General features: G+C 34.9%; 1 protein-coding gene across 1 annotated transcript in view; it reads left to right on the forward strand.

Annotated features, from left to right (window-relative positions):
* SLC30A7 (solute carrier family 30 member 7) overlaps window positions 1–19,976 on the forward strand; it is a 508,373-nt gene that overhangs the window by 250,524 nt on the left and 237,873 nt on the right. The gene's annotated exons all lie outside the window — the stretch shown is intronic.

Raw genomic sequence — 19,976 nt, forward strand, 5'->3', positions numbered from 1 at the left:
TCCCTATTGCTTCGGTTTGATTTGACTTTATGATTAGTTGCATCCCCATTATTTTGATTTGATTTGGTGTTATCAGTTGGGGTTGTAGGAAGTGAAATGAAGAGGAACTTGGTTTATATTAGGATTAGAGGGAAGAGGAGTGAAGGGAATTTGATTCAGGGAAAATAATAAAATGGATATGTAACTCTCTTTTTCCATCTTGATTAGATGTTAAGTTCTTCAGTGTCTACCTTTTCCTTATGTACTTAAGGAAACAATGCTGAAACAATGTTTTAGAATAATATTTTATCAACTTAACTGCCCTAAAGGTGTTTTTTTTTTTTTTGGGGGGGGGGGGGGAGGGAAAGGGGAAGGGGAGAGAAGGGGAACTTTTCTTTGAAAAATATTATACTTTATATGAGTGTACTGAAAACACTTCATCTTTCTGAAGAACTGTAATACTAATGCTATTTCCAAGGAGATTACTGGCAAAGCTGGTATGGAAGTACACTGTAGATGCAAGTACCTGATAATCAGCATAATTTTTTATAGGCTTCCGTGCAATATACAAAGTTGCACAGGACAGCAACACAGCAATGCTTAGGTACTGCATAAAATAGGCAGGTTTAATAGAGAACCAGTGAGCTAGGCACTTTTTAAAAAATCATCATTTCTTTCTTAAGAAGTGGTCTGTATTTACAATTTATTTTTGCTGAAATTTGACTTCAATTTTAATTTGTGAAGATACTCTTCTAGTAAGTTATCCTGGGTATTTGGAATTCATACAAAGACTTCACTCTGTGGAAATGTAAGTTGTTTTAAAGCTAATATGAATATTTTTAAATATTTACATAAAGTAACTCAATTTGCTTTGTTTTTCTCTCAGCTATCAGTTACGCTTTTTTATCAAGGACTTTGTTTGTGCATTAGAAAACAAATTAGTCAAATAAATCATCTTTCTGTCCTTCTATGAGTAAACATCATCTTTACTTTAGTGCACCATATGGCTCCAGCCTCTTCAGATTTAAAATCAGTTGCATTTAAATATAAATTGCTGCATAAATAGAAATGAAAACATATAATTAAAGATTACATCAGAGTGAAATGTTAAATGGCATTCTTTGTGAATGCAACAAAATATATGAAAAATTTGGAGATGCTTATGAATCAAAAGTGCTTACCCAATAACATTATGGAATTCTGCTTATTACTTTCTAATATTTTTTCTCTCCAATGTGGACAAGGATAATAGAGTGTTCTCTCAGCGAAGTGAAGTTAAAGTGTATTTTCAGCTACATGTTAATTTTGCCCTTATGAATATCATAAAACTTTGAGGTAATTTTAAGGATTATGATTGTCTTATAATATTTTTGTCTTATAATATTTTGTAAATAAAGAGGGTGCAGTTGCTTAATATGAATAGAAATAATACTTTTATTCTGTAAAATATTCTTCATTTCTGATTGCATCAATGCCATATTCTAAAATTAAAATAAGTAATTTGTAGCTTATGAACTTACAATTAAAGTCAAACTAAGTAGTATATGAACAGAAAATTAATTCCATGGCTGAACCTTAGTAATCTAGAATGTTTTGATATTAAATATTTCTCTAAAAGTTGAGTGGTATATGATCAGAAAATGTATTCCATGGCTAAGTCTTAGGAACATCTGTAATGTTTTAATATTAAATACTTCTCATAATTTACAATATAAAGAAATTTACGAATACATACTGTAAAAAGTAGCAGTGGCAGAACTGTACGACATGTAATCACACGTTTATGAATTCTGTAGTACTTTCAATTCTATAAACCCTTATATGTAAGGAAAACTAATTTCAGATGCATTGTGTATATACAGATAAATATTTATTGACCACAGTTTATTTTTTACTGGCTTTAAAAAGTATTTATTACCAGCAGTAGAAAACAACATATTGTTATGAATGGTGCAGTATTTGTCCCATATAGCTAGGAAGGATGCTTGTAAGATATCTCCCTTTTTTTTTTTTTCCTTTTTTTTCCCCTTTTTTCTTTTTTAAAGAGATAGAGGTAGTCTTTGTAAAAGCAGTATTGAGCTTTCTGAAATTTACTTATTCTTTTGTTATTATTCACTTTGTGCTGGCCTATGACCATATTTTATAGGAACTTCAGCTTATACATTATTGCCATTTCTTTTTAAATTTAATTAGAGAAGAACTTTTCATATCAGGGTAATGTTGAAGCTTGACTGTGAATTTCCTGGCTCTCATCTGCACTCCATGATGAGCATTCACATAAACCTCGTAATCTTTTTGAATTCAGTTCCAGTTCAGCTCCAGTTGTTAAGGAGTGAACTCAAAACAGAAGCTTTAATGAATGCTCTAGGATAGTGTTAGTTTTCATTTTAAAGCTGTGGGTCAAAGAAATGTAAAGTGTTACCTATTCTCATACAGAAGTGGAAGACTTTATTTGACTTGTGAAATAAGCTATGAATGAGGAGTTTGGTACCATATTTCTTGGAAGGCTCTACGTAGTTTTTCTTTCTGAGCAGTTAAGATTTCTTGCTGTTATATTCAGCAGATGGCAGCATACATGTTAGCTGGCTTGGTATCTGCTCCGATTTTCAAGGTGCCTTGTCATATTGACTAGCAAAGTAATTGCTTTGTTAGTGCTTTCAAGGTCAGACATACTGGAAACTTAATATTTCAGCATAAGAATATCATCTTTAGCTGGAAGGGGCTCTCACAGCAGTTAGGAATCAGTGGGGAATTATATCACTTTATTACCAGAATACAACTGTATTGGAAAAAAGAAGATGTTTAATACCAGAGTGAAATTCAGGACCCTGACATTTAAGCATTAATTGACACATCTCATGTTTTCACGTATACATCTGGATACCAGGAGTATTGAGGAGTATATCATAGAATCATAGAATGGCCGAAGTTGAAAAAGACCATAATGATAATCTAGATTCAACACCCCCACCATGTGCAGGGCCAAGTATGTCCTGCAAAGTCACGCAAGATACTATGCTGTGACCAAGCAAATGTTTGTGTGTTGTTACCTTTAATAGTAATGCTTATATCCTTTGAATTAGGCCAGATTTTTTGTGTAATGCCAGACCCAGTGTGGTGTAGATGCCATAATATGAGAATAAGATCGATAAAAAAGTATGATAACTGCTTCAGACAGTTTGCCACAGCAGGCAATTTGTCTTCCCCTTTCCACTCCACCCCATTTAAATAATTTTCTGTCTCCAAAAAAAAAAAAAAAAAAAAAAGGTATTTACCTCTTGATTTGTATGTCCTAGGCTCTAGGCTCTTCTGCACTTGTATAGAGTCAGACTTGTCTTTGCCTGTCTTACACCTGTCTTGCTTGCTCTGTATTGACAAATGGATTTCTTCAGATTGATGAGCTTGATGATTGTGTTGCTCAAATAAAAATCCTAATCCTTGTACTGTAAGTGTCTCTAGAAATGTAGGAGGAAGTGTGTAGATATAAAATCCTCATTCTAAACATTAAATATCTGTAAAGTGTTAACATGCCTTATGCAGACAAGTTGACATGTTAGGCAAAAAAGAAAGGTAACAGATGAATTAGCTCCTAATGAGATTAATTGTATTTACATTATTTTGCATTTGTTTTTTAGTTTACTCATAGTCTCTAAATTTTTTTTCTGTAGTATGAAAATTGAAGATTGATATTGACAGAAAAAATATGACCTCAAAATTACTCTCATGTATTTCTTTTGAGTCATACACTTCTCGCAATATTTGTGGAAGAGTATGTGGACAGTAATGATGATATAAATTGATTTTATAAGCTCACTGTTGCGTATAGAATCATTAAAAAGAAATTCAAGGTTGGAAGGGACCTCAAAAGATGATGAAGTCCAACCTTTCATGGGTAAAGGGAGCCTAGGAGAAATTATCTAGCACTGTGCCAAATTGTATCCTGAAAGCAGTGTGTGCATGTGTATAAATCTTCAGTACTCTCTTTGTAAATCACTCTATCTCAGTATTAGCAGTCAGTCTCAAAAATGTATCTTTGAAATGGGAGATATAGAGACTTTTCTTGTAACATGAATTCTTGATCTGCCAGTGACCTCATGGCTGCGTGAAGAAAACGAGATTGAGAGTTACAAAAACCTCTTTGTAAGTTACTGCACTGCTGCTAGCACTGCATAATAAATATTCACATTTACAAGAGAACAAGCGGAAACTTCTTGTATTTCATAGATAATTGACATTTTTGACATTACATCTGAATGCATCAAATTTTATAAAAAAAACACTCAAAACTACATTTCAGGAAGCAGGTACAATTTCAAACTATTGTTGATATCTTTGAGAATCTTTGAAGTTTTTTATTTTTTTAAGTAGCTCACACAAACTTTATATTCTTAAAAACTTGCTTTTAATTCCTTAAATTTCCAATATTGTCATGTTTATAATGCTTCTCAGATAAAGTTCTGTGTAAAAAGATCAAAAGTAGCTGAAATGGCTCTTCTCTGTAATGTTTTAGAAAGAAGCTATTATACTGTGCTTTAAATATGAACCTTGGAAGGAAAATTAAATATGAAAAATGGACTTGTTAATTTGACTGTGTAAGTACAATCAATAGTGTACCATTGTACTTTTTAATTTTTTTGTTTGGTTTTTTTGAGAAAAATAGTATATTGAACTTCAGTGATTTGGCTGCTGTTGATAGAAAATTTACAAAGCTCATTCTTTTTCTTGGCATCTAGAATTATTAAAAAAAACCCCTAAAAATATTTCCCATCTTCAAAGATTTAATGAGAACTTCCAGTGAATTAATTATGGAATCAGAATTTAAATTATGAAGTAACATTCTTGTCTAGACTAGAATATGAGCTTTGTTCTCTTAGATTCTATAGAAATGTAGTTAGTTATATTCTGAAATATATTTTCACAAATTATCATCACCTAAATGAAATTGGCAGAGATTCTATGAAGTTGTTGTTTTTTTTTTTTTTGAAAACAATGAATTAGAGGCTCTTGATTTTATTAATCTGTCTTCTAAAAGGAGAACTTTTTTTCCTAAATAAGATTTAGAAAATAAATTACTTGAAATATACTGACACTAAAAAAGTAAAAACTCCTTAAAACTACCCTCTTTCAATCAAATTTGTAAAGAAATAGTACTAAAATTTAACAGTTCTGCTTGTTTCCCAAAGTGTTAAATTATAGCTTTTAAAAACATGCTTAGGATTTTAATTTGGCTTGAATCTTAAGTTCTATGGAACTTGACTAAAATAAGATCAAAGCAGGATCAAAGGCACTCATCTAAGAGTAAAATCAGATATAGCAGTGGGTGCTTTTTCAAGATGCTTTACATGAGGCAACAAAGATTTTTAAAAATGGCACAGCTATTGAGGGTAGCAAAGGAAGGTATTAAAGGCATTAAAATACTTAACGTAAAATTTTCCTATCAGTTTTTCAGTCGACTTCAGAATGTCAAATTGGGCTGGTTGAATGCTTCCTATGAAAATTATTATTTTATATTGCAAATATGTGGAATTTAAATGCATAGAAGTTTTCATGATTTTGGCAAAGTTTTCAATCTTTGTCAAGAAAAATACTGTGTTGTTGTTGTTTACACAGTAGATATTTATTAATTATTATATGTATACATATCAGCTGAATTGAAAATGAGACAAAAAGGAGAGGCTGTGAATGATGTATATAAAGAGGGAACATGACTAAGACCAAACATTTGAGCGATAAACCAATCTGAGCCACAGTCAGAAAGGCTGTATCTTGGGGTACAAAAACTGATTGAGGTGACAACTTGAGGAAAGAACCAGTTGCTTGGCATGAAAGCACACCCTCTGTATTGCTATCATATCATCAGTCTCAGAAAATAGATATAGGCTAAAAGATTGAACCTGTTAGGTACAGCCAAGGATACGTACAGTTAGACTGTGTCACTCATATAGACATGGGTAAATTCTAACTTTACTCAAATCTTACTCTTTTATCTGTGGTAAGTGCATACCTCCCAGTATTCAGTTGTTTAAATAAGAGCTAGTTCTGTCTTCTGGGTTCTTTTCTAGGCTCAGACTTAACAGCTCTGAAGCTAGTACATTGGGAACAATAAGACTGAATTGAACTGCTTTCAAGAACTTGGGGATAGTTTCTAGTAGAGGAAAAACAGTGGGGTGCGCAAATCATGGACCTCATCTTGCTGCTTGTGTTCATTTCAGAAAGATAATTGCTGGAAAAATGTTTCCCACCAGTCTTGTGCTGCCTGTACTGTGTTTATTCATGATTTATATGTGTGCAAGGTCAAGTGCAATCTAGTTATTGTAGTGGTCTCTATGCTTTATCTACGTTTATTTGTTTTTATTGGTATGGTACTCCTTCAAATCACAGTGGTCTAGATCACAGCAAGTAAATAAGAAATTAAATGAAAGCAGCTTACTAGTATTTGCTCTGCTCTCTACGTGCAGCATATCAATCATCTTGTGCAGACCTGGAGTAATTTTTGTGCCAGATTAAATACTCTAAATATACACAACATATGAAAACTAAGCTAACGGGAACTTATAATCACAAACAAAATGGAAAATTAAGCACAAAATGTATACATAAGCTCAAATATATAGCATTAGGAGCTTTGCATTAGCAGACATGTAAGAATTCATATACTCTCTAGATGCTTAATGGCCCTAGGGGAGCCAAATTTTAGCTCATGAATTGCTTACAAAGCAGTTAAGATTCAGAGGTGATTGTCCCCCTGTACTCAGCAGTGATGAGGCCACGCTTAAAGTACTGTGTTCAGTTCTGGGTCCCTCACTACAGAATGACGTCGAGGCCCTGGAGCATGTCCAGAGAAGGGCAACAAAACTGGTGAGGGGACTGGAGCACAAGTCTTATGAGGAGTGGCTGAGGGAACTGGGATTATTTAGTCTTTTCTTGTGGGAGTATGCCAGGGCTTGTAAAGCTTGTCATCTTGTCACTGGCAATCTGTCAGAGGACTTTTACATTTTCAGCATTAGGAAGAAAAATATGAAGATTGCTGATGTGATATGTAGATAAGGAACATTCTCTCCATTCTTCTTACCTGAGTTGTCAGGATTTCATAGAGTGAGGAAGCACAATAAATTGATGTTATAGGCAGTAAGTTGCTGCACACAAGATGGAGTATGTACCAAATTTGTTTCTTCAACTTGACAGCTATCTCACAGTAACAGTATAACTTCTACCCTTTTCCCTGTTGATTTAGTTTGTGACTAGGGCTTTTGTCAGCTGCAGGTGTTGTGTTAGCCTCTCTGGAGAATGGAAATCTTCTCCTCTCTTGTCCAGTTTAGTGTAGTCTGGCAACTTTACACTAGCTAAATTCTGTCTTGTCTGGTTAGAAGGTAGTTCTGAATCTTAAGTTTATCCACACATAAGATCACAATTTGGTCAGAAGGGATTTGGAGCCTAAATAAGGCATAGAACATGACTATGCAGTTTCAGCAGTGGGCACAGGGACTGATGATAAGTGATGGCGAGGCTGCGGTAAGTAGTTCCCTGAGAAAAGGATATTTCTGCTTAGTTAAACCATGTCCACTGTATGTTGTCTTTCTTCATGTCTGGCGGACAATTTAAACTCAACTACCTTTCCTTGAAACCAGTGTTTAACGAAGATGAAAATTATTCATCTACAAAAATAGATGTGAAAGTTAAATATAATTTGATCTTTTCATATTTGAATATTTCAAAGGATCCATCAGACATTTCAGACAAAATTATCACAGCTGAGATATGCATGGAAATGTAACAGAAATTGCTTCTTTATGATTTAACAGGAGAGGAATTTTCTCTTCATTGTTACTTATATCTAGGCTTAGGTGTATGTGAAAGCATCAGTACTGGAACATGCAGGGACTTATTTCACTGAAATGCGAATATGTATTATATGGAATTATTTTGTACTATTAGTGAACATGGTAGTGTAGGAAGACAATATATAGACTTACTTTTCTAAAGACTTGCGATGAAGTACAGTTCATTTCATATTTTTTGTTTGTTTGTTTAGATCTGTAAAATTTCATTGAAATTCTTAGAAATCAACTCAAAACTAAAAGCTCATTGTTTTGATGTAAATGAAGATGCTTATCTCTTATCGTCACCAGATTGATAGTAACCCTCCAGAAGCACAATCTAGGAATCTTACCCGATGTCCTTTGTTGTTATGCCTCAGTGTAATGGTGGGAACAAGGAGAGAGTGAGGAAAAAAAACCAACTCAATTATTATGCAAAAGCAATAAGCTAAAAATGAGTCTTTTTTATTTATTGTCTGATCATCTTAACAGCTCCATAACCACAAAGGAAATATCTTTCATTTAAGGCGCTGTAGAGAGAGTACTATGTGAACAGGGCTTATAACTATCCCTCCTGAAAAAATGTGGCTTTTAATGAAATATGCATAAAAGTCATTTCTGATATGTGACCTACATAATCATACCTGTCCTGAGAGGCTTGGTTCAAAAATTATTCTATTCAGAATAATTAAATTCCTCTTTTGTATTATTTCTCATTAATTCAATATTCTTCTAAAAAATAATACTCCCACAATGGTTTTAGCATTCAGCCTTTCAGATTTATGAGCTATTTTTATGCTAATATTGTTCTGTAAGACAAGTCTCCTTGATCAATTGCCAGGTAACTGTTACTTTATTTTTCCAATATCCTGCTAATCCAGCAATTAACTTATTTTTAATTGAGTAACTTCATTATGCAGAAAATTTCTTTTATTTATTCCCATAAACATTAACAGTATTTTATAGATACAATTATTTAAACATAATCATTTTGCCTCTCTTCATCTCCTTCATTTTTTTATTTTTACTTTATTTATTTATTTTTGTGCATGAAAATGTAAAGTTTCAAAACAAAGAAGCTTGTGGTCATTAAAATTATTCCTCAAAGTTCAAGACCATTTTTAATCAAAAATAAGAAAGCTCTAAGATAATTTCTTGAGAAGCTTAAAAGTGACTTAAGTATACTCTTAGGAAAAAAAAAATAGTACAGACGTTGTGCTTGTGTGATATTACATCTGATCCACATTGTAGTTGCACATACAATGAGAACGTAATAATAAAAACTAAGAAGGATTCAGGTAGTAATTTTTCCAAGTTGAAATGTGAAAGAGAATGCAACAAATCTCTTGTGTTATTTAAATACTGACTTGAGTACATTCTAATCTGTCAGGTTGGAATGCAGCTAAAACTGTATGGACTGAAGAAATTTATGCAAGGAAAGAGAACTTTCAAATTCTGGTCTATTTCAAACTTAGGTTCTGCTACACTTATTTCACAATACTGAAATGAATTTGACCCTTGTTTACATGTTTAAACAGTCTAAGAAGGACTCAGTGAGTCTGAAATGTCCGCTCAAAATTTACTGTTCGTTACTATAAAATTTGGAAGTAATTCATTCTGTTGTAGCTAGAACGCTTTACCAAAAAAAAAAAAAAAAAAGCTAAAAATGTTTTACGTAGTCTTTAATACTGAATGTATTAATAATGAATAATTTTTGCCTTACCCTTGCCTACCATTTATCTCTCTTGTCCAGCCCTACTGACATTGCTGAACGAACAGTGACTGTGAAGGAATACCTGCTAATTATGAGATTATTTTCTTTGAAGTTTATTTGGAAGAAATATTCTTCAGTCCACTAGAAGGTAAAACTTTTTTATTTGTGTTTTTTAAGTTTCCAAAATCTAGGACAACTGATAATTGCTAGCAACTTTGTTGTTCGTAGCAACTTTGCAAGAACATAAAGCGTGGTCCACAATTGCATTTATAGCTATGAAGAGGAATAGCTTTGTTACAGATTTCAAGACTAGACTAAAACTAAGAACTAACTTTGAGTTATTTTTACATTTTTTAAAGTGCTGTATTCTTCATACAGAAATTCTTCAGTTAATTTTATTATGCAGAGATTTAAGAACAGTTGTTTTGTTCTTTGTAGGGCTTTTAAAGAAGGTTTTCTAAGTAACAGATCTGTCCTTATAGAGAATGCTTTTTCTCCCTTTCCACACCAGCATTGTACCACATCATTTCAAAGCTGATCACAGGGCCCCAAGCAATGTGTCTACCTATTACTGTGTTTAAAAGGGTAAAATTTATAATAGGATGGTAAGGTCATTATTTTCCTCATTTTTTCCCCATCTTTTCCTTTTGTCTCTTGCATTACTTTCTCTTTCATTAACAAAGGTTGAAAATGTTTTGTACTCAACACTTTGTTTCTTTTATTTCCATTCTCAATACATACAATTTGCCTATGAACTTAATAAGATTAAAAAAAAAAAGAAAAAATGGAAAAAAATCCCATCTATTTATGTCTATATTTTTATAGTAATGTAATAGTATTCATCAATCACAAAAGCTTTTTTAAAATCTAGTATTGCTTTTTTATTTTTTGGTGCATTTGTGGATTTAATAGCAAGTTAATTTCCATCTCTTCCATTTGCAAAACCATTTCTAAATGTAAATATTTATTTCTTTTTCTAAAAATGTTCTGAGGTGTCATTTAGAGATAAAGCTCACCTTTTTGTAGTGGCTTAGAGCTGTAGCAGAACAAAACATGATTTTGACAGTTGAGGAGTTAAGTTTGTAGTAATAGATCTTGGGAGCTGATAATGACTATTTGATGGCAAAGTCAGTAAAGAAGAGGAAGGAAAGTCTACAGATGACAGTTTCCTGCTTGACACTAGAATGAAAGCTAAGGAAACCATTGGACTTAGGGTATAACAATGGCCAGATTATTAGACTTCCAGTTTTGTTTGAATACCCTTAAATGCTTCTGACAACATGGGCTTCCTGAAGCTTTTAACTTCCTTGAGCATCAAGTAACCATGTAATTGCCTTGCCAGGTATTAAGTCCTTCTGTATTTGACTAAACTAGCTAAAAGATTTCAGAATATCATAATTTCGGAGGAGACAAATAAGTGATCCTTAATATATATATATATATATATATGTGTGTGTGTGTGTGTGTGACTTTTAAATACTTTGTACTGCCTTCAGCTTTCTAATATTAGCTGTAGGGATTATTGGAAATAGCTACTTGGTAAGGATTTGAATAAAGACCTTATATAACTTCACAGTTTGCAGAATGAAAGATCACAGCAGGTGAGTGTAGAAAAATGTGCTATTATAAATAAATACTCCATGATGAATATTCAACATACCTCTTCAGTCTAAATTTAAGTGTATTTGATTGTTTATTTCATTTCTTTTCTCTAGTTAGATTTTTACCTGGATGGCCCTATTTTATACAGGAACAATAAATAAGTATTAGTAATGACAGAATGTTACCTTATCTCAGCTTAAAATCAGTGCCAAAAGGTAATCAAATGTTGATGTAGGTCTAAATCATCCCACCAGTCATCTTAGAAGTACAGCATTTTTATTTTTTCCAAGTCAGCATCAAATGCTTCATATTAGTACCATCTATAATATTCAGTATCCCCCGTATTTGTGGTGTGATTTTTTCTTTTAATAGCACAAAGAGAACAAGAGTCCCTTGGTAGAGTATCATTTTAGTTAAATTCATGTCTTACCATTTGCAACTTCAATAAATACATTTCATAATACAATTCCAGCTCAGAAGCTGTAGATGACAAAATGCAACCTTCATTTCCACAAGGTGCTTGCATAAAAGAAGCCATTTTTAATTTATTTTTAAAATGTTGGTATCACTGTATCCCTTGAACCTTTTTCAGTTAACTACATTCTGTAATTAGAGATAAATTCCTGGTCTGTTGGGTATTCGCATTTTCAAATACCTAGTTTAACAACAGATACATACAGATCTCAAAGAGAAGGTACTTAACAGACAATATTACAACCGTCTTCTCACCCTTTTCAGTGCTTATGCAGATAAAAGTATTTTTCATCTGAAGGCTTCAAAGTCTTTTACCATCATTTTTGAGCTGAGAAACTTGAAGATTTTGATAACATTTTTAAAAGCATCTATATGATCATTATTTTCTCAGACAGCGTTTGAGAGATATAAGGTAGCAAATTGTCACATGTGATAGCAAAGCAATCTAGGAGTACATAGATTTATTGAAGTGTTCATTGTAAAACCTGTCTCTTACTATTACTGATGATTCCCGTACAGTAATCAATATACAGAATAGTTCACTATACTAAGGAATTATCTGTATTAGTAACTATATTTTAAGGTTCATCTTGAAGACATTTTACTGTATGGTTAATAAAAACTATAACACATATCTGTTAAAATCAGTTAATATGTCTTGCATTCTTCTGAATTTTGGATTAAATCCCAGCAGTTGAAAAATAATGTAGTAGCAGACAAAGTATCACACTGAATTACTTCTGAAATATCAATTTCTGATGATTTCTTTATGAGGAAAAATACCCCATCATTTGGTGTTTATAGATTCTTGAACATTCTAATTGTTCAAAACATACTGAACAGTATTAAGACTAAGCAAATCCCAGAATGCTAGGAGAGATGTTAAAACATCAACATCCTGTTGTATTTATTATGGAAATTTGCAATGCAGAACACGTGCACATAAAAACACTGAAAAAGACAACTTGTCATTGTTTTGGATGTATTTGAGAGAATAACACATTTCAGTGAAGTGGCGTGGAAGATTAACATATTAATTATGTATAAGCTGACCTTCTGTATCCTTGGGCTCTCAGTGCTATCTCACTCACTATCAATGCCGCTGATTCAATTTTAATTGGAACTACAGTTCTTTATTATCAGTTTCATTTTAGTTTTTGTTGCTTTACTGCTGCTTCCTTGCATGGGGAGGACGATCTTTGAAAGCAAGGAAGCATACATTCTCTTTAACAATCTTCTCTCAGCTTCAAATAAGAAAACAAATTCTAAAGGAATAGAGAATGCAGATACAACTGAAGTCTGTGTTTTGAACAGAATTTCTTTCCAGATTTGCCATCTCACTTTATATATCTAAGAAGAATGATACATCTGTAGCATTAGTTTTTTGGTTTTCATCACACCCATCAGCAACCATCTTTCATCATCACAGTTACCACTGAGAGTTGTCCTAGGGTAAATAAATGTGGGTTATACAGGGGAATAAATCCTAATGCTAAGGGTTTTCTTTCAGTTTTCTCTTTCCAGAAATGCTGAGACTAGTCAGATCTCCAGAATGGACAGTTGTCATAATGTTATATCTTTAAGATGTATTATAGTAAATATTAGTGTATTCCTAACTGTACATCCTCAGTCATGTTCTGTGAGATCTAACGTGTTTGTAAAGGGAGACTATAGTAGCCAGTTAATTTTTGTATGCTTCCCTATATGCATTTGTCTCTGCCTTAGAATGGAAGAAGCTTGGAGTAGGAAATGGAAAGGGCAGGAAGAGACAATGAACATATTATTTGCTAGCTTGTTTGTACATTTCAGTAAAAAAGTTATGATCTAGCCCAAGCTGGCGCTGACATCAAATATAAATGTGATGCTCAGGCTCCAAACAGGCCAAAATTATTCAGATTTTATAAATCAGCTTATAAATTAGTCAGAACTATCAGTGTTTTTTTATTTTTATTTTTATTTTTTATTTAATTTTTAATTATAAAGGTAAACAATTCTGTTTTTCTCTAGGAAAAATCTAGGAATTATGTCCCCTTGTTATCAGACGTAACACTGGAATGTTATCATAGAAGATGATGTTCCCTATGTTATTATGACCAGTTAATGATGACTTTATACTGATATTCTTTGGTAATTAGCTGTATATAATGTTATCACTGCTGACCATGAAATGGACCTAATATACAAACCTGAAGTGGTGGAATCAATGAATGACTGTGTTCCTTCCTTTCTACTATCAGAAAGTGCACACAGTGCAGTGTATTAAGAAGTGAAATCAAGGAGCAGTCAGTTGCATTCCTTCCTCCCCCCAAAAAGTTTATTCCAGTGTAATTTTGAACTGAGAACATGGGTACTAAAACTTCCACTTTCTTCAGTCATGGGAGAAAACAGTAGCCATAAAAGACTATGTGTAAGATAAAAGTGTTAGGCAATGAAACCCTAGAAAAAAAGAAAAGTGCATTTTTGGTCCATATAACACTGCTGAAAAGGCAGAGCAAATTTTGAGTGTTTAAGATTTGGTTCAGGTCACTGGAAACTGGAAGCTAGGTTGACTAGAAGTTGACTGGCTACAGTTAATTTTAAAGTAGTGCCAACTTCTAATATAATGTACTTTTAGAAACCTTTGTCCTGAACTACTTTGATTGAGAGAATCTTCTGACCATCTCTGACCAATCTGTTATACTGATCTGAGGATCTAATGGAGCATCTAATACTGAACTTTAGCACTTGACTCAGGTATGAGATGAACAGCTGTGTGGCAGTTACAAGCAGAGGACAAGGAAGACTTGCCAACTAAGTAGTTTATCTATGAAGTATCTCCATTTAGAAAAGGGTCTGAACTTTGTTTCCATCTGCCTTGGTTTGCCTAAAGCATGTTCTCAGGTGTTTTCTCTTCCACAACCCATGTGCCTGAATTTAGAATTTTAAATTTCAGGGATTGCTCATGTAAGAACAGCAGGTACTTCACTTATTGAGCATGTGATCACTTTTCTACACAGATATATATATAATTAGTTGGAAGAAATGAGAAACATCTGATACTCCATTGGTTCTTGGTAAAGCAGAAGGGGAGGTTAGTTACTTTTGATTAGGACTCTCTGTATCAGCATAGGAGTTATGATTGGTATGTGATATAATTTATAAATGCTCTGTTAGATCTCATGGGTTACTCAGAAATCCTTGCCAGCTTTTGTTTTGTTTAAGATTCAACTGTTTAACATTTTGGTGAATTTGCAATTAAGAGGCAACAATTTTATTTAGCTTGGCATCTCCCTCCCCACAGAGACTGAAATACCTGAGATTGGAAGTAGCAAACATTCTAGTAAGTATAAATAGGCAAATTTCTGGTTAGAGTGATTTGCTTGCACAGTAGTTATTCAGTCCGGGAAATGGACAGAAAGCACGTAGAATAATGCTTGTGTACCTAACAGAACAGAATCCAGCCTTGCTTCAGTACTGTCTCTGAACATCAGGTCTGCTTTTGCTAGAAGTAAATTGTTGAGAGGCCTCTTGGCAGAGGTCGGAACCTAGTCCCTGTTCTGCCACATGCTAAGCTCGAGGGTCTCCATAGTTGTTGCCACACTGTGTTAAACTGGGTCACTGGAAACTGTGGAGGAGAGTTATTTAAGTATTTTAGCAAGAGAAAAAGGGGTTGGATATATAATGAGTTGTATGCTACTTAGGACATGTTAATTCACATTTATGCATATATGTTACCTGCTATTCTAAGGTGACAGTGGAGCAATAGTGACAAGCCAGTCTTAGTGTTCCTCGTACAGAATATAGATCCTAAACAAGGCCATAATCTAGATCCCTAAGTACCCCCACAGGACTGAGAATCTTTAGTGCTTTTATTTGCATAAGCTGCCTTTGACCACGACATATAAAAAAAACCCATGACATATACGCTATATATGTCTGTGCATGCATCAAGTGGAATATGTTGAATTCCAGGTGATGTGAACTTGTTTCTAATCAATTTGCTTTCTAAGCACAAAGTAACCCTAGTTTCAGCATCTTTATTTTTTAGACAAAAAAAAAAAAAAGGTTAAGTAAGAATTCTTTGCAGTGTCTTTTTATTGACTAATGATATAAAGAAAGCATTGCTAGCTAACCAGTATAGAAGAGAAATAATTAAAACAAAATATCAAAACCTCAGAAGCAGAGCAGAGGTGTAGATGGAATGAAGATTCCCAAGCTTTGCCTTGACGTAGCTAGCATTTTGATGGCTTTAACAATTTCACCTTGGAAGACCTGAGCTTTGAAAGTCTCATTTTATTTGAAGAAAAAGCACGTTATTTGGAATGATTGCTATACTCTCAAGAGGGAAATATTCAGATGTGGAAGGCAGCTCATGTGGAGATGAAGATGACATGCATTTGCAGATTTGAAAAGAAGTTTGTACTGCTTTCATGCTGTGTGCTTTAGGCAAATGCAGTGATCGTGTCTCCCCAGCTTATATTTATACACTACTTTTGTGAAACTTAACAAATCTGTATGATTATGAATATTGCACTCAGATCTGCTGGTTTTTTTTTTTAATCAAACCTCTAAGACTCTAGTTCTCCATCAGCTAATTTTCTAATTGACATCAATATCATAGTTTTGTCTACATTTTATATTGACAGCCATTAAATATTTTGAAATGAAACTGGAATTGTATCCCAATGCCATTACAACATCAAAAATATGAGTCTTTACAACATGGCCTTTGTGTGTAACGTACTATGAATTTAAGACAAAGCATATGGAATAGTGCAAATGAAGACCAAATGCACTTTGGCCGCAGAATATTTAGAAAGCCGCAGAATATTTAGAAATTGCACTTTGGCAAAGAATATAAAGCCGCAGAATATTTAGAAATTGCAAATCCTGCACTTTGGCCGCAGAATATTTAGAAATTTAATGAAAAGTATGTACTTCTGAATAGTAGAAGTACAACTGAAAATGCTGTGTGAATCAATATTAATAGCACAGAGTAATAAGAGAAATAGTAAATGGTGATTTTATGTGTGTGAGACAGAGAGACTTTGTATGTTGATACCCACACTTTTCTTTTTAAAGCCAGCTAATAGCTCACTTTCCTTCTCTACAAGTTGAGCAGAAGGTGGGTATTGGCTCTCCTTCTAGGTTCGTTGTGGTGATGTCAGATTATGCTACCAGAAATTTTGCTTTGATTGGACAGTTGGGCATTGTTCACACACCCGGGTTGCTGTCTGATGGCTAACTGCTATATAGATGAAAGCCATCAGAATGACCAGTGAACATGTTATTCAGATATAGAGAAGAAGCTAGTAGGTCAGAGAAGAGAATAAACTCAAGGATAAATATTGTTTGCTTTTATTCTGAGATATAAAGTAGTATTTTGATAATGCATTTTTTGTACTGCATTTGTACTCTTTGTTTAAGAAAGATTTTAAGTGCACCATATATGCTGGCTTTTACAATAGTTCTGTCACTGGCTTGGAAAAAAACAGATGTAGATGAAAGAGTAAATCAAAGCAAAGCATTTGATAGAGGAAATACAAATATGCATGGCTAGAAAGGGAAAACAGAAGTCTTGATCTAGAGAAGGGACCAAACTGAACTCCTGTATGGGAACCGTTGAATCACAGCCTGAACCACTGATTGATCACCTGAGGCGAGCACTGAGCCAGCCGCAGGAGCACAGGTGAAGGCAATTCACTGTGACTGGAAGGGGTGGAGTCTGGCTCCACCTCTCCCAGAACCCATTTAGGGGCTGACCACCACTGGGGGAGGATTTGTTGGAGATCCCTTCCCTGTGGAGTTATGGGTGAGCCTCGACCATCTGCAACAGGTGAGCCTTTCCTTATTTACTGGTTTACCACCCAGATAAGCTAAGCAAAATATACCATCCACCTAATTATTTTCTGTGGATGCTATTCTTTTGGGTTATTCACCCTACAACTCCTAAGGCTCTCCTAAGTTCTCACAGAGCTGATATTACTAATTTTATTGTAAGAGCGCTGAAGAGAAAGCATATGTTGTGGTTCAAGACCAATCCAACAGGGTGGAGGCTAAATGAACAAAGCACTTTAAGTCGCAAATACGTCAATGAAAAAGTGGCTCGTACTCTGCAAACTGTGCTGCAGAAGCGGCAGCGCAGCCCGGCAGAGCAAGCAGTTTGCGGCGCGACGGCTGTGTCCCGCCGAAAGAACGCGCTGCGGCTGCAGGCGGGTGGCTCGGGCTCCCCCTGGCGGTCGCGCGCGGCAGTGCGTGTGCGCCGCCGTCATCCCCGCGGCGCGAGGGCTCCGCCGGGGATCGGGAGCGCTCGGTTCGGATTGGCTGCGGTACCAACGGTCGCCGAGTGCCTCTGCAGCTGCCGGCACCTGGTGCACCTGGCGCCTCGCTCCGCCCGCCCTTCGCCGAGGTTCCCCGTGCTGTGGCGGCAGTTCCCAGGTCAGTCGAAAGGGACTTATTTGGGGGTAAACTGAATTTAACCAGTCGCAACTGTAACAGACCCCTAAAAAAAGCCTCGGTGATGTGTGTGTTGGGTCGCCTCCCCCTGGCCGGCAGTGCGCAGCGCGGCTCCTCGGCCGGGGCTGCTGTCGCGTGCCCAGGGCTGTGTGCCACACGCGGGCGTGGAGAAAGCCGTGCGTTTAGCTTTTCCAGCCATAGCACGCGATTCATTGCAGCATGAAGTTGATTATGATTGCTCAGCTTGTTATCGAAATATCCTGGAAAAAGTAGCTTCAATTGATTACTTGACTTTTTCATGCCGAATGTGGAGTATTCCGAACCGTTGTTTCAGTTGGACTTCCTCTGTGTGGAAGTAGAGCTGCTCCTCCGGAGCCTTCAGCTCTTCCTGGAGCGAGCGAAGTGCTAGCTCAGATTGGTCTCCAGAAAAGTTAGTTTTAACATATTGTTTCTCAGTGTTCCTAATCACAAACTTCTTGTAAAAATAATCCCAGCACACAGCAATAACTCCTTTTCTTTTGCTAGTGCAGGTTAGAGTTCCCATAATAAAATTCTGGTGTGTAGTTTGTTTGCTTTGTAGATAAATGAAAGAACTATTGGTGCTTGATATTTTCATGTGCAAACAGCAACTTTAAAACAAGTTGGTATACTTTTTTTTTTTAATTCAAATGTGCTTCAGTATATAAGACTAGAAAACTTATTGATCGATGTTAAAATTTCTTAGTCAGTTCACAGTATTGATAGCTTGTGTCTGTTAGATACTTGGTGTTTTCCAAGCATTATTAAATATGAGACCCCTGGAACTGGAACAGCATTGAGTGTTTAAATGCTAACATGCTACCAAGACTAGCAAAGAGTAGACTTAAGAATTGTGATCTGGAACCTTTAGGATCAGATCTCAGTTACAGAAGTAACTTGTGGATGTTATGCTGCGTTGCCAATAATTTTCAGAGTTCCTTTCTGTGGTTAAACAGTAAACTGATGAGGGTGAGTTTTGATGATGAGGTATGAGTCATTCTGAATTTCAGGAGTTACCGTTTTTCTGCTTTCTGAATTTCTCCACTTTGTGGAATGGGTGTTGTAGGGTTGTTTTTTGTGTTTTTTGCACTTCTCAGCTTCTGTGAGATATCATTGCTATAACTTAATTGAAGTTCTAGCACTTCCTCACACTTCCTTCAGCCACTCTGATATGAAAAATTCTCACTTTGAGGTTGCTTAGAATTATTGTTGATGTGGAAAATGACATACAGTATTATTCAGTTAAAATCTGGAAAGTATCTTATTCCTTAAGGCTACCTTTTAAGAGCAAAAGACCATCCTTGTCAAACAGTTGGTTTACATAAATTAAATAATGATGAATACTTTTTGCTAGGAAGCATCTAGTAGTGTAGTATATCTGGTAATGCAAAGGTCTCACAGTGAGACTGGGAGGAGCAAATGTGAGGCTGACTGGACTGATTAAATTGAAGTAGTAATTGCAGGTACACAAACTATTCATGCCCTGAACACACACACTCAAAATTCAATAAATTCTGGAACCTAAGTAACTTTGATCCAGCTGTCTCATAATCATGAGGAAAACAATCAGTTACTCTGGAGGATTGTTAGATGCCAATACTGAAGGGCACTGAAGAGAGGCTCACGCTTACTGTAGAGTGAATGTCTGTGGTAACAGCAATGTGTTGTCACTTTCTTTTTTTTTTTTTTTTCAAAAATTGCAAGTTAAACCTTCTTGACAACAGCAGAAAAAATAAAAAGCTGTTTACAATAAGAGTTGTAGCTATTTTAACCCTGCTAGTATTTATAATTCTTCCTATAGATGTGCCTATCTCAAACAATGTGCTTTTGATTTTTTGATCAGTGTAACGTCCAAACTTTAGGAAAAAAAATGGTTGGATCCATTTGTGTAGCAACATAAAAATATTTATTTCTTCTGGTTTACAACTGAAACTATA

The sequence above is a fragment of the Cyrtonyx montezumae genome, unplaced genomic scaffold (assembly GCF_038088225.1).
Source record: "Cyrtonyx montezumae isolate F1298 unplaced genomic scaffold, pur_monq_1.0 scaffold_1, whole genome shotgun sequence".
NCBI classification, from domain to species: Eukaryota; Metazoa; Chordata; class Aves; order Galliformes; family Odontophoridae; genus Cyrtonyx; species Cyrtonyx montezumae.